This window comes from Trichosurus vulpecula, chromosome 9 (assembly GCF_011100635.1).
Source record: "Trichosurus vulpecula isolate mTriVul1 chromosome 9, mTriVul1.pri, whole genome shotgun sequence".
NCBI classification, from domain to species: domain Eukaryota; kingdom Metazoa; phylum Chordata; class Mammalia; order Diprotodontia; family Phalangeridae; genus Trichosurus; species Trichosurus vulpecula.
Genome location: NC_050581.1, coordinates 102,318,316 through 102,331,451, shown reverse-complemented (window position 1 = coordinate 102,331,451; position 13,136 = coordinate 102,318,316). Strand labels below are relative to the sequence as shown.

At 38.5% G+C, this 13,136-nt stretch overlaps 1 pseudogene; it reads right to left on the bottom strand.

The window, feature by feature from the left end:
- Nucleotides 1-2,426: 2,426 nt before the first annotated feature.
- The window catches only part of LOC118832191, a 36,637-nt pseudogene continuing 25,927 nt past the window's right edge, over nt 2,427-13,136 (bottom strand).

Below are 13,136 nucleotides of genomic sequence, written 5' to 3'. Positions count from 1 at the left end.
TTCCAAGCCCTTCAATTCCTTAATGTAGAAGCTGCTAGATGTTGTATTATTCTGATTGTGTTTCCACAATACTCAACTTGTTTCTTTCTGGATGCTTGCAATATTTTCTCCTTGATCTGGGAGCTCTGGAATTTGGTGACAATATTCCTAGGAGTTTTCTTTTTGGGATCTTTTTCAGGAGACAATTGGTGGATTCTTTCAATTTCTATTTTACCCTCTGGCTCTAGAATATCAGGGCAGTTCTCCTTGATAATTTCTTGAAAGATGATATCTAGGCTCTTTTTTTGACCATGGCTTTCAGGTAGTCCAATAATTTTTAAATTATCTCTCCTGCATCTATTTTCCACGTCAGTGATTTTTCAATGAAATATTTGACATTTTCTTCCACTTTTTCATTCTTTTGGTTCTGTTTTATAATACCTTGATTTCTCATAAAGTCACTAGCTTCCACTTGCTGCAGTCTAATTTTTAAGGTAGTATTTTCTTCAGTGGTCTTTTGGACCTCCTTTTCCATTTGGCTTATTCTGCCTTTCAAGGTGTTCTCCTCCTCATTGGCTTTTTGGAGCTCTTTTGCCATTTGAGTTAGTCTATTTTTAAGGTGTTGTTTTGTTCAGTATTTTGGGGGGTCTCCTTTAGCAAGTCATTGACTTGCTTTTCATGGTTTTCTTGCATTACTCTTGTTTCTCTTCCCAATTTTTCCTCTACTTCTCTAACTTGATTTTCCCAATCCTTTTTGAGCTCTTCTCTGGCCTGAGACCAGTTCATGTTTTTCTTGGACATTTTTGATGTAGGCTCTTTGACTTTGCTGACTTCTTCTGGCTGTATGTCTTGGTATTCTTTGTCACCAAAGAAAGATTCCAAAGTCTGAGACTGAATCTGGGTGTGTTTCCACTACCTGGCCATGTTCCCAGCCAACTGCTTGACCCTTGAGTTTTTCATTGGGGTATGACTGCTTGTAGAGTAGAAAGTACTTTGTTCCAAGGTTGAGGGAATGCATTGTTGTTTTTCAGAGCTATTTCTATACAGCCAGCTCTGTCACACCAGGGATCCTCCTCCCCCAAGAACTGCCAACCTGGACTACAACTCAGATCTTCAGCAGGCTCTGCACTCCTGCTCTGATCCACCACTTAATTCCTCCCACCAGGTGGGCCTGGGGTGGGAAGCAACTGCAGCTGCATTTCTGTACCTGCACCACCCCTGCTGCTCCTGGGGCAGTGGCCTAACCACAAACTCCTTTCACTCTCTCCCCCTCAGCTTTTCCCACTAACCTTCTCTGTCGTCTTTGGTGTTTGTGGGTTGAGACATCTGGTAGTTCCACCCAGGTGCCAGTCTGGTTGGTCCTGCCACCACCCAGGCTGGGCTCTGCTCCATGCATGACCATCCAGGCTGTCCTGGGTTGGAGCTCTGCTTCCCTCTGCTATTTTGTGGGTTCTCCAGTTCTAGAATTTGTTCAGTCATTTTTATAGGTGTTTGGAGGGACCTGGCAGGGAGCTCGTACAAGTCCCTGCTTTCCAGCTACCATCTTGGCTCCACCACCCCCATAGGAGGTTCTTAATGAATAATTTTAAACTTATTCTTCATGTTGAGCTTGCAATTCACAAATCTCTCAGTCCTTTCTAGATATACTGCTACCTAACCATTCTTTTCTCATTGTGTTCCGGTGAAGTTGGTTTTTTTAACCCAAATAAAATATTTCAAATTTATTCATATACCCTAATGAATCTGTGATCTTATTGATTCAGAAGTTTCCTCCAACATATAAATAACAACTCATTCATCTTTACCCATCTGGTATGATTCTCATGCATATTCCCCCACTAGTTAATATTCTTTGTTTTCTCTTAGCATTACGTAGGTATTAGTGGAACACTTTGGCTATCCACTTATCATGCCCTGCCTTCACCAAGTTATGAGCCTATCTTATCCTCCTATTATACAATTCTTTGATGACATCATTTATTCCTGTTCTTCATTGGCATTCTTCATTGATTACATTTTGCAGCCAGTTTATACCTATCATATGTTTCTTCATTGCCACATTTGTGGTTTTCATTCTTTATTTTTGGAGATGATGTATTCCATGCTTTGCTGTCACATAGCAAAATGCTATGTATTAAAGACAGGGGCCTTTGCTTTCATAGGAATCTTGGGGTCATTAAAAAAGGTTTATAATTTGTTTTTTGTGTATTACTTTATGGACAGTTTGTTTATACATTTATTACATATTGCACATGCTCAGGTTCATACAGACACAAATGACAATTTTGGGGGGTAAACATTCTCTTTGAGGAAGACCATATGTGGGCTTTCAGAAGGAGCTTATTCTTTATCTTCATGAAAGAAGGTTTTTGGAAGCAGTTCTTTTGAGGGAACCCATATATTTACAGAAGTCACTGAGGGCTTTTTGTGGTGTATAGTCTGGTTCACTAAACATAGAATTCCTTGGCATGTTGGACCTGGTCAACATCAAAGATTTGCTGATTACACCTTCCAGTGAGATAGTCCTGTTTGTTCTTTATCAAAGATTTAGACAAGATTCTTAACTGATAAAATTCAGACCTTGGCATTTGTCCTTTCCTTTCCACGTATACGCTGGAATCCCCAGTCTGGGCCCACATTTCACAAACAGGTGATACACTGTCTCTGTTGAGTATTTCTCTGCTGTGTATAATCTTGGTGTGCCCACCATAGTTCAAAAGTAAAAGAGATGGCTGTCTAGAGTCCTGGCTTTAGTATACTGTTTTTTATACTTTGGACTGTCCCACTCCCATAGGGAAGAATTTTGGAAATGCAACAATATTGGACTGCCTCCTCATAGCATGGTGGGCTTCCAGGGATTTTCTGATCTTCAAGTTGGAATACCTTTTCAGCTGAGAGGAGATGTGACTTTGAACCCCCACATTCTGGAGCTGGCTTTTAGTCACTAATAGCTTTGGCACAGCTTTCCTGGACAATTCTAGCAAATTAGGCCTTCTTTTGAGGTCCTTCTTCTCCTGGTCTCTGGGAAAATCCTTCAAGGATGGTGTGCTGGGTTCTGAGTACCTCCTTTCTTGAATGCTGAATGAGTTTTTAGTAATATGGCATAAAAGACAATAGACCCTGGTCTCATCTATTGATGATTTCTGTTGTCCAAGTCACTAACCAGACTTCAGTGTTTGGGGGCTGCTTGTTTTGAAAGCCAGTGCTGCTGCTGCCTTCTGCATTAGTATCTGTACTCTCATAGGCTGAGTCCTTTTGCAGAACTGATATATCTGAACAGTAAGTGTGCTCCAATGAGTCACCAGAAGCGATGCTGGGGGAGTGCCTCAGAATGCCCTCTCCAAATATTTCAAAGCAGTTATCAATGAGGAATTCCATCAATGTCTTAATCTTGTTGTTCATCTTCATCTGGGCATTCAAAGACAGGCTTTGGTCAGTATTGAGGGTCAGTATGTTGGGTCCAATACAAATGGCAAGATTGATGAGCCCATCTTGCTGATGTCATAAAGCATGCAAACCAAATGCTTGAGCAGTAGATCTGCCCATGGTAGTGTCTTTGTGACCTGCTTCAGGCTTTCAATTTTGTCCTCCTCATTTGGTTTCTCTAGAGCTGCCATCCATTCTTCAGATAGATCTGATGAAAGTAGCTTGAGTGGGATACTCCTGTGGAAATCCTTAAAAACTGCATCCAATATGTACATAGTTCTGGTGTGTATTGCCCCAGAGTTGAGGTCTTCCTTAAGCTCTTCCCAGGCCTTTTCATTGGCAGCCTTTATGAATATTCATTTCCTTCAAAGTGTATTAAATACTTCCTGACGGGGTTGGGGAAGGCTGTCATCACCACCACAGATTATTAACAAGGGCTGGTCATACAGGGGAAGTTTTTATTCTGGTGCCAAAAGTCTGGAAGAATCTCATGAAGAGGTCATCCTCCTCATGGGTGAAAGACCAGGGTAACCTTTCTCTTCTTATTTTCAGTCAGGTGGCAAATCCCACATTCACTATCACATTGTGGCAGCAACTGGTGTTCTTTGACATCACCCTGTCTGTACACCAACATGCTTTCTACCTCCTACACATTCAGGACTTCTTAGTTGAAGATGTTCTCTGGCTTGCTTTCTGGCAAAAGCTTTCCTCTTGGCCCCATGCTGTCTTTGGAGTCAATGGGATCAGGTTGAGAAGTCTGTAGGCAGGGTATCTCAGTGTTCCGTCCATAATGCCTCAGTCTCACTCTTCACCATTATCTCCACCTGACTTCTGCTTTCACCTCTTCTCCTTGTGTACATTTAGAAAGAATTGTCTTAATGATATCTCTGCAGTTGTTCTGTTGCTGTTTGTCACTGGCTACTGTATTCGTTCATCCCTCCCACACTTTGGTTAGCTGTGGTGCTCAAGAAGCAAATAATCTCTTCAGGTCTGGTTTTCTTTTTTTAAAAAAAAATTCAAATGCCTCTTTATTACTGAATGCCTATCTTTTTTCATTTAAGCTCAGATTTGCAGGGCAATTCACTCTGAGCAGCATCCATCACTCTTTAGAACACATTATTCTATTCTTGAGTTTTCTGGTGGATGAAGAACATTCTTGTATTATTTTAATTTCCTTTCCTCTGTATATGAAGATCTTTCTTCTGGTTATTTGAATAATTTGTTGTTTCTAAATTGAATTATTAAATTTAAGCACATGTGTCATTGAGTTTAGAGCCTTGGGTTCTTTTCTAGAGGTGATTTATTCATTCTTTCAAATGGTACTGCTTTTTCTATGTTCAGAAGTTCTGGGGAGTTTTCTTGCATTATGGTGTTTGAGTTTTTTGACTTGTCTTACTGTGCTAGGAGACATATACTCCTTAGTTTCTTTTCTTCCCATCTTGTCTTCCAGATCAATATCTTTGCTTGAATAAAGAATGTGTTTTCTTTAATGTTATTAGTTTTGTTTTTCTTCTTCTAGATTTTCCTTCACTTCTGTGTGTTTTTGTTACCATCAGCCACCCTCTCTTGTGTTTCTTCAATAAGATTTGCCATCAGATTCCAGTTTTTCTATTTTTCCCATTATTTTTGTTCTGCAAGCCATAAATCCTACTCTCATTCTCATTTCTCTTTTTAAACTATGTACGAACAGTGTGTTGTCATTCCATGCTCTCAAATTCTACAGGATCTTTTGTGTTTTCAAGTGTTGAGTGATTTTTTTCTTTGTTTTGCTGTAGTTATTCATAGAGGCCTGAACTCATTTATGAAATCTGGAGTTCATATTTCCTTTTGTGTTAATAATGTCTTTGCTGATTTATCTGTTTATGCTCTAGGTCTTTTGAATTTTCATCCTCCTTAGATTCTTGGTAATTTCAGTGTTTCCCCTCCCTTAGCTTCCCCTATTCTTCATTTTCTGACTCCCTTCCTTCCCTCTGATGATGGTTTCCCTGGGTGCTGGATCTTAAAGTGTCTCAGTCTCCTCCCATATTGGGCAGTTCAAAATTCATTAGCCTAGGTCTCTGCCCCAAGTTATTTTTAGGAGGACAGAATTGGCTTTTTTCCTTAGGTTTAGAGGAGTGCCACCCAGGCCAATCCAGTCCCCTGTTCCTGTTGTTCCTCAGTTATCTGCCCAAGCATTTAAAAGTAGCACTATGCCGTGGGATTAATTTCTGTCCTTTGTAGTTTGGATCTCTGAGGTTCTGTGAGAAGCAAAAGAGAGGTTCAGGTGTGGGGTTGAGTTCTAGCTCAAGCATAGATGTATATTGTCTCATTCGTCTGTCCTTCTTGCTCTCCTGTATGGATCTTTTTCAGTACAGAGTGCTACCAGGGTGTTAGCTGCTGGGGTTTCAGGAAGTTTCTGCAGTTTGGCACTTGAATCTCTATGACATGGTGAATATCAATGTAGAGCATAAGTGTTGCCTCTTACAATCCTTCTGTCATACATAATGTTTCCATAGCAAATAGGTTCTTCAGCTGATGACCTAAAGTAGTCCTGGTAGTGGCAACACTGTCAAGTCAGTGCTCAATGTGGGCTGCAGAAGACATAGGTGCTGGTGGGTCCAGGGCTGGAGTCTGCCATGGTGGAGGTCATTGAAGTGCAGGTAGGCCACTGACAGGTCAAAAGGCTTGGTTGGGAAGCAGTAGAAGGTTGTTGAGATGGGTGTCCCCATGACCTATAACTGGCTCTACAAACAGACACTCAGTGGCTGCAACATTACAGCCTGGTGGAGTGGAAAGCACCCGGAGAGGTGGTCAGAGCTCCACTCCACCCCAGTGACCGTATGGATGCTGCACAATGCTCGCCTGTAGTGACCCACAATGGAAGGAAAGCAATCCTAGGAGTCAGGGGTAAGCGGTGAGGTGCCTTACCATGAAGGTTTATAATTTCTTAAAAGCAATCCAGGCCTGCCTTTCTTTTGCTCACTTCTTGGCTCCCACTTTTAGTCTGTCTATACTGTTTTTCTCAGAGATAAATACAGGTAGACAAGCTCTTTAAGTTTTCCATCCCAAAATGAACATATCGTATTCTGGGCAATATGCACACTCCATCCAGTTGGTCTTTCCTATGTAATCAAGTAAAATTCTTTGAGTGATCAGAATTCTCGTCCAGGATAGTCTGTCATATTCTGAGACTTGATACAATCAGCACAAGGTCCTCTGAAACTAGGAGCAGTTGGAGGACCCCACTATCCACAAGGAATCCTTTTTCACCTTGAACACTGAACTCGATCTCCTCCATCCCAGTGGTAAATACCTTGGTGAATATAAATCTCCCTGTCTTATGTGTCACCTGATATTTATGATTAAAAGTCTGTTGAAAAGGCTATTTCTGTTATAATGTTTTAAAGAATGAATTTTACAAAAGAGACCCAGTGAGAGGAAGAAATGCCCTTGAGGCCACATATATAAAGTAGAAGGCCAAAAATTTGAACCTAGGTCTTTTGCTTCTAAACTGGGTGCTCTTTCTGTTATTCCATGCTCCCTATCATTGTGATAGCTATGCTCCATCTGAAACTATAGCATGCAATTGATGCTTTACCCAAGTCCTTGATAAAAATGGTAAATAGCATAGAGTTGAGCACAAATATATACCTGTGAAAATTCTTTTCCAACCTGACAGCAAACCATAAATGACCTGGTCATGCAACCTATTCTTAATCAACCACATGGAATTATTATCTCTCATGTCTCTCCATTTCTTCCCCACAAGAAGAGAATGAGAATCATTGTTAAATGTTTTGCTGAAATCTTGGTAAAACCTTACTTTTACCTACAAGAATAGTGATCCTGTCAAAAAAAGGAAATGAGGTTAGTTTGGGATGACCTCTTCTTCAGGTGGCTATCCTTTTCTTGTATACTCTTAACGATCTCTTTGAAAATGGTACTACATTACACATATGATTAGACTTGGTTGATATATCATTTTGTTTGGGGCAGGGAGGTTCATTTTTATTATAAGGGATAGTGCACTGAGTAGAGGAGATCAGAGGGATGTATTAAAAAGATGACCTAAAATAAAACATTTCTGTAAATTTCAAAATGCTATATTTTTTTTAAAAAAATCACTAGGAATCAAAGTAAACCTCAGTGCCCCATAATAGCTAGCTTTTTAAATATATATATTATATATATGCACATATACATATATACATATATGTGTGTGTGTGTGTGTATATATGTATATATATATTTGCCCTTTTCTAAATCTGCAGTACCCGTTTTATTCTTTTTTTTCAGTTCTGTTGATCTCTTCTTTGATTTGCAGAATTTCTATTTTTGAATTTATTAGGGCAAGGTTAATTTGTTGGTTTTCTCAAGTATTTTTAGCAGTGATACTTTCACTATTATCCCCATTCTCCATAAACTTTCAAGGATCACTGACAATGGCTCAGTAATTTATTTCATTCCCTGAGAATGCAATTTACCTGGACCTAGTGACTTAAATTTGTCAAGGACAGCCAAGTGCTCTCTTATTATGTTCTTATTTATTTTGGGTATCAGCTCCCTAATAGTCATTTTGGTTCTGTCCTTTCCTGTTCAAAGATCAGTCTCCTTGGCCAAGAAGACTGAAACAAAATAGACATCAGGAAGCTTGACATTTTTATTGTTAATGTCATTCCAACTATACAAGTTGTGGTCCCATACGTTTTCTGGTCCTCCTCTTTTCCCTAACAGCTCATTTAAAATAAAAGCAAAAACAAACACTCTTTGTTGTCTTTATCTGTCCCCTCCAGTTTTAGTTGATTCTGAGTTTTAATCTACTTGGCCTTTATTTTCATATCTATAAAATGGGTCTATTAACCTGTTATTTCCAAATAAGAAATAATGTGACAATAAAATCATGATAGCCATTGTCGTCCTCAATTTCTGGTAATGTTCAAATTTCTTCCTGTGTATAGCATTATTGCCTTTGAGCTTCTTAAAAGTTGTACTAAAGTTGAACTGTTTTGTTTACATTCCTACATAGAAAGATGATGTGTATGATTCATGAGACCTCAATATCATAGTAGCTGAAAGGAATATGCATATATATGTTTATGTATATATATAAGTGAATGTGCATGTATGTATATATGTATGTGTGTGTATATATATGTATATATATACACACACACACGCATATGTAGAGAGAGAGAGAGACAGACAGACAGAGCAGACACAGGGTGAGTTGAAGATGAAGGGAAGATATCTAAAAGAAATAAAATCAAATTAAGGGATAAGAGAGGAATATATTGAGAGAGGGAGATAGGGAGAGATAGAATGGGGTGGATTATCTTGCGTAAAGGTGGCAAGAGGAAGCAGTTCTGTGGGAGGAGGGGAGAGGGCAGGTGAGGCGGGAATGAGTGAATCTTGCTCTCATCAGATTTGGCCTGAGGAGGGAATACCATACATACTCAATTGGGTATCTTACCCCACAGGAAAGAAGAGGGAAGAAGATAAAAAAGGAGGGGATGATGGAGGGGAGGGCAGATGGGGATGGAGGTAATCAAAAACAAACACTTTGGAAAGGGGACAGGGTCAAGGGAGAAAATTCAATAAAGGGGGATGGGTTGGGAAGGAGCAAAATATAGTTAGTCTTTCACAACATGAGTATTGTGGAAGGGTTATACATAATGATACACATGTGGCCTATGTTGAAGTGCTTGACTTCTTAGGGAGGGTGGGTGGGAAGGGAAGAGGGGAGAGAATTTGGAACTCAAAGTTTTAAAAACAGATGTTCAAAAACCAAAAAAAGTTTTTACATGCAACTAGAAAATAAGATACACAGACAATGGAGCGTAGAAATTTATCTTGCCCTACAAGAAAGGAAGGGAAAAGGGGATGGGAGGGGAGTGGGGTGACAGAAGGGAGGGCTGAATGGGGAACAGGGCAACCAAAATATGTGCCATCTTGGAGTGGGGGGAGGGTAGAAATGGGGAGAAAATTTGTAATTCAAACTCTTGTGAAAATCAATGCTGAAAACTAAATCTATTAAATAAATAAATTAAAAAAAAGTTGTATAAAATATTCCAAACACCCTAGTCAGATATTACTGTTTTTGACATGAATTTTAAGAGAGAATATAACCTGCCCCCCATACACACACACACACACACACACACACACACCCCTTTCCAATTTTCTTACTCCTTCCTCCAAACTCCATGCACTTTGATCCAATGACAGTTGTTTCCTTGATGTTCCTTGAACAAGACACTTCATGTGCTGACATTTTTCACTGGCTGCCCCCATAACTGGAATTCTCTCCTTCCTCATCTCTATCTTCTGGCTTTCCTGGCTTCCCTTAATTACCAGCTAAAATTCCACCATCTATAACAAGATCTTCTTAATCCCACTTTATTTTAGTCCTTTCCCTCTATTATTTCCAATCTATCCTGTACATAGCCTGTCTGTATATAACTCTTTTCACATTGTTTCTTCCCCAGATTATTAATTAATTGAAAGCTAATTTGCCTTTCATTGTATCTGTGTATTTAGCACAGTACCTGGCGTATAGTATGTGCCTAATTAATGTTTATTGATTGACTGACTAGAGAGAGGGTGAAGGGGGTTTGTGACATATAGAGCTTATTACAGCTCTCCCATATATTCATTTTAAATTCTTCGAAGGGATGAAGATTGTGCTAGATGGTCTCTGAGGTTCATTCTTAGCACAATAGGAAAATAATTCATTTTTATATCATTTAAAATTTGTATTTATTGACTCACTTGGTATTGACACAATACTACTTCTTAACATTCAATGGCCCACATAGGATCATCATCCTTCAAAAAAAAGTGAAACAAAAGAAGCTAATATAACAATTGCAACTGACAGGACATGAAACTTTATGCTCTTGTAGTTTATTGTTTCTAATGGAAAATAAGGAACCTCTGTGTATTTGACCAAATTTATGTTGTTTGTTAGTGTTATTTTCATTTCCGTTATTGTAGTCACCATGAATATTTTTCTTTTGCCTCTGCTTTCTTTGCATTGTGAGAATGCATTTTTTGCCCTATATTTCTCCAAATTCTTCATGTGTACAATTGCTTAATGTTAAGTAATATCACTTTAAATTCATGTGCCATAATTTTTTCAAACATTCTGCAATCAATGGGCACATTCTATGTTTGCAATTCTTTTTGTCATTTATACTCATTCATTAATTTACATTAATGCAAAAGGTTTTGCAACATAACTTTTTTGTATTTGGTATTGAGGTAGCTAGGTGGTGCAGTGGATATAGGAAGACCTGAGTTCAAATCTGAACTCAGACACTTACTAGCTGTGTGACCCTGGATAAGTCACTTAACATGTTTGCCTCAGTTTCTTCTCCTGTAAAATAGAGATAATAATAGCACCCACCTCTGAGTGTTGTGAGATAATTGCAAAATATTTAACACAGTGCCTGGCACATAGTAACCATAATATAACTGTTAGGTAGGAGTAGCAGCAGAGGCAGCAGCCACAGTAGTAGTAGTAGTGATGGTGGTGGTAGTAGTATTTGGCCTTTCTTCATTTCATTGATCTTCTTTTGTATAATTCCAGATGTAGAATTGGTAGATCAAATTATACGAACTATTTAATAACTTTTTTCAGCTAAATACAATTTCCCCCTAGAATTGTTGTATTAATTCACAGCCCAACCAACAGCTTATTTTTGTGTCTATCTTCCCCAAACCTGTCAGTTGACCATTAAAAAATTTTACATTTGGCAGTTCAAAACATATGACATAAACTTCTAATTCTCCACAATGTTTTAATAGGTAACTAATCTTCTAATTCTATTAATTCCAATTTTACAGAATCATTAAGAAATTTGCATACAAATTATCTATTAAAAATCTTCTATTCTTTCTCAGGTATTAAATTGTTTTTCTAAACCATCATTCTGGAAAAAAATATCTTCCCTTTATCTTTGTGATGTTTTATATTATCATAATATTATTCATTTATTTGGAATTGATTGTTGTATATAGCATACAATGTTTCTCTGAACCATGGGGTTCATGAACTTAGATGAATTTTTTTTATTTTCATTAATTTTAATGGTAATTTAGCATTTCCTTCAATTTTCAAAAACCATTTTCTGAGAAGGGTTACATAAGCTTCACCAGATTATCCAGGGGTTCATGACACGTACAAAAATCAAGAACCCCATCTCTAAATTTTTTTCTCTACCATGTTTTTTTTTCATTACTTCTCTTTCATTTGCCCTTCACTTTTGTATATTTGAATTCTCAATCATTTGTTCTCTCTTTTGTCTCTTTGGTGATGTTTGACACTATGGATTTGTTTTTGTTTCTATTCTTATTTCTCCTATTTGTACCATAAGTTCTGCTTTCATGGTCCTTATTCCTCTTTTAAACTTTACAGGAAAATTCTGCTGTGGTTTCATGCTCTTATGGAAATCCTCAGGGTCCTCTGCCTTCTAGGGTGTTGATTTGTTTTCCTTTTTCTTGCAATATTCATAGACGGCTAGACACTTTTGGCTAATCTGGAGGCAATATTCCCTTCTATGTATCTATTTATGTGAAAGGACTTTAACTGAGCTTCCTTTCTCCTATGATCCTTGGTAATTTGGTGGGTTTTTTCCTCTCTTTTGTTTCCATATCACTTACTTTCTGACTCCTCCCCTTTTGATGGAGGTCATCCTAGGAATTGGATCTCAAAGCTATTTTAGCTTCCTCTCATGCTGGAAAATTCATGTTTCACCAGTCAGTGTCTCTGCCACAAGTAACATATGAAGCAACAGAACTAGCCTTAAGTGAATGCCAGTCCCCTTTCCTTCAAGCCTAGTGTAGTGCCACTCGTGTTGGCCACTGTCTCAGTTCTCTTTGTTCCTAAAGTTCTCTGGCTGAGTACTCTTTTTTTCTGTGTACAGAATGCTATCCCAGCCAGAGCTGGCCTCTGCCTTTTGATTTTCTCTGATGGGGGTGGGGAGGGCAGAATTAGGGATTAGTTTGAGAATCCCCACCAGAGCAGAGTGGCTTGTGGTGTAGCGGGTGCTGAGTGAACTTGTTAGGGGTTAGGTATTAGCTTTGTCTGCTCCTAGTTCCTCACATGTTTCTTTCATTCTTGGCATCTTAGACTATAGAGACAAATGAAATTGCCTCATATCATGAATAATTCCTGTTTTATAGAAGTCTGAAAGGTAATAAATATCAGAGAAACTATCTAGTCCTCTATCTTTTTGGGACCTAAAAGCCCCCCACCCCCAACTTGTTTTCAATTTTCCCAATAATTTTTGTTGGATCAGGAGTCTGCTCCCCAATATTTTGTGCCTTTAGATTTACTGAATATTAGTGGTCAATATGTCATTTTCATAAAGTCTCTTTTTTTCTTTTCTACTAGACTGTCCTGATTTTCTGTTCTTTAAAAAATTGCACCAAATAGTTTTGGTGATTATTGTTTTATAATATGAGTGTTGTTGTTCAGTCATATCTGACTCTTTATGACCCAATTTAGAGTTTTCTTGGCAAAGATACTGGAGTGGTTTTTCATTTCCTTCTCCAGCTCATTTTACAGATGAAGAAACTGAGGCAAAGAGGCTTAAATGACTTGCCCAGGGTTACATAGCTAGTGAGTGTCTGAGGCTGGATTTGAACTCAGGAAGATAAGTCTTTCTTCCTCAAGCCTGTTGCTTTATCCACTGTACCACCTAGCCAATAGTATAATTAGAGGTAGGGTAACACTATGCCAACTTGATTCC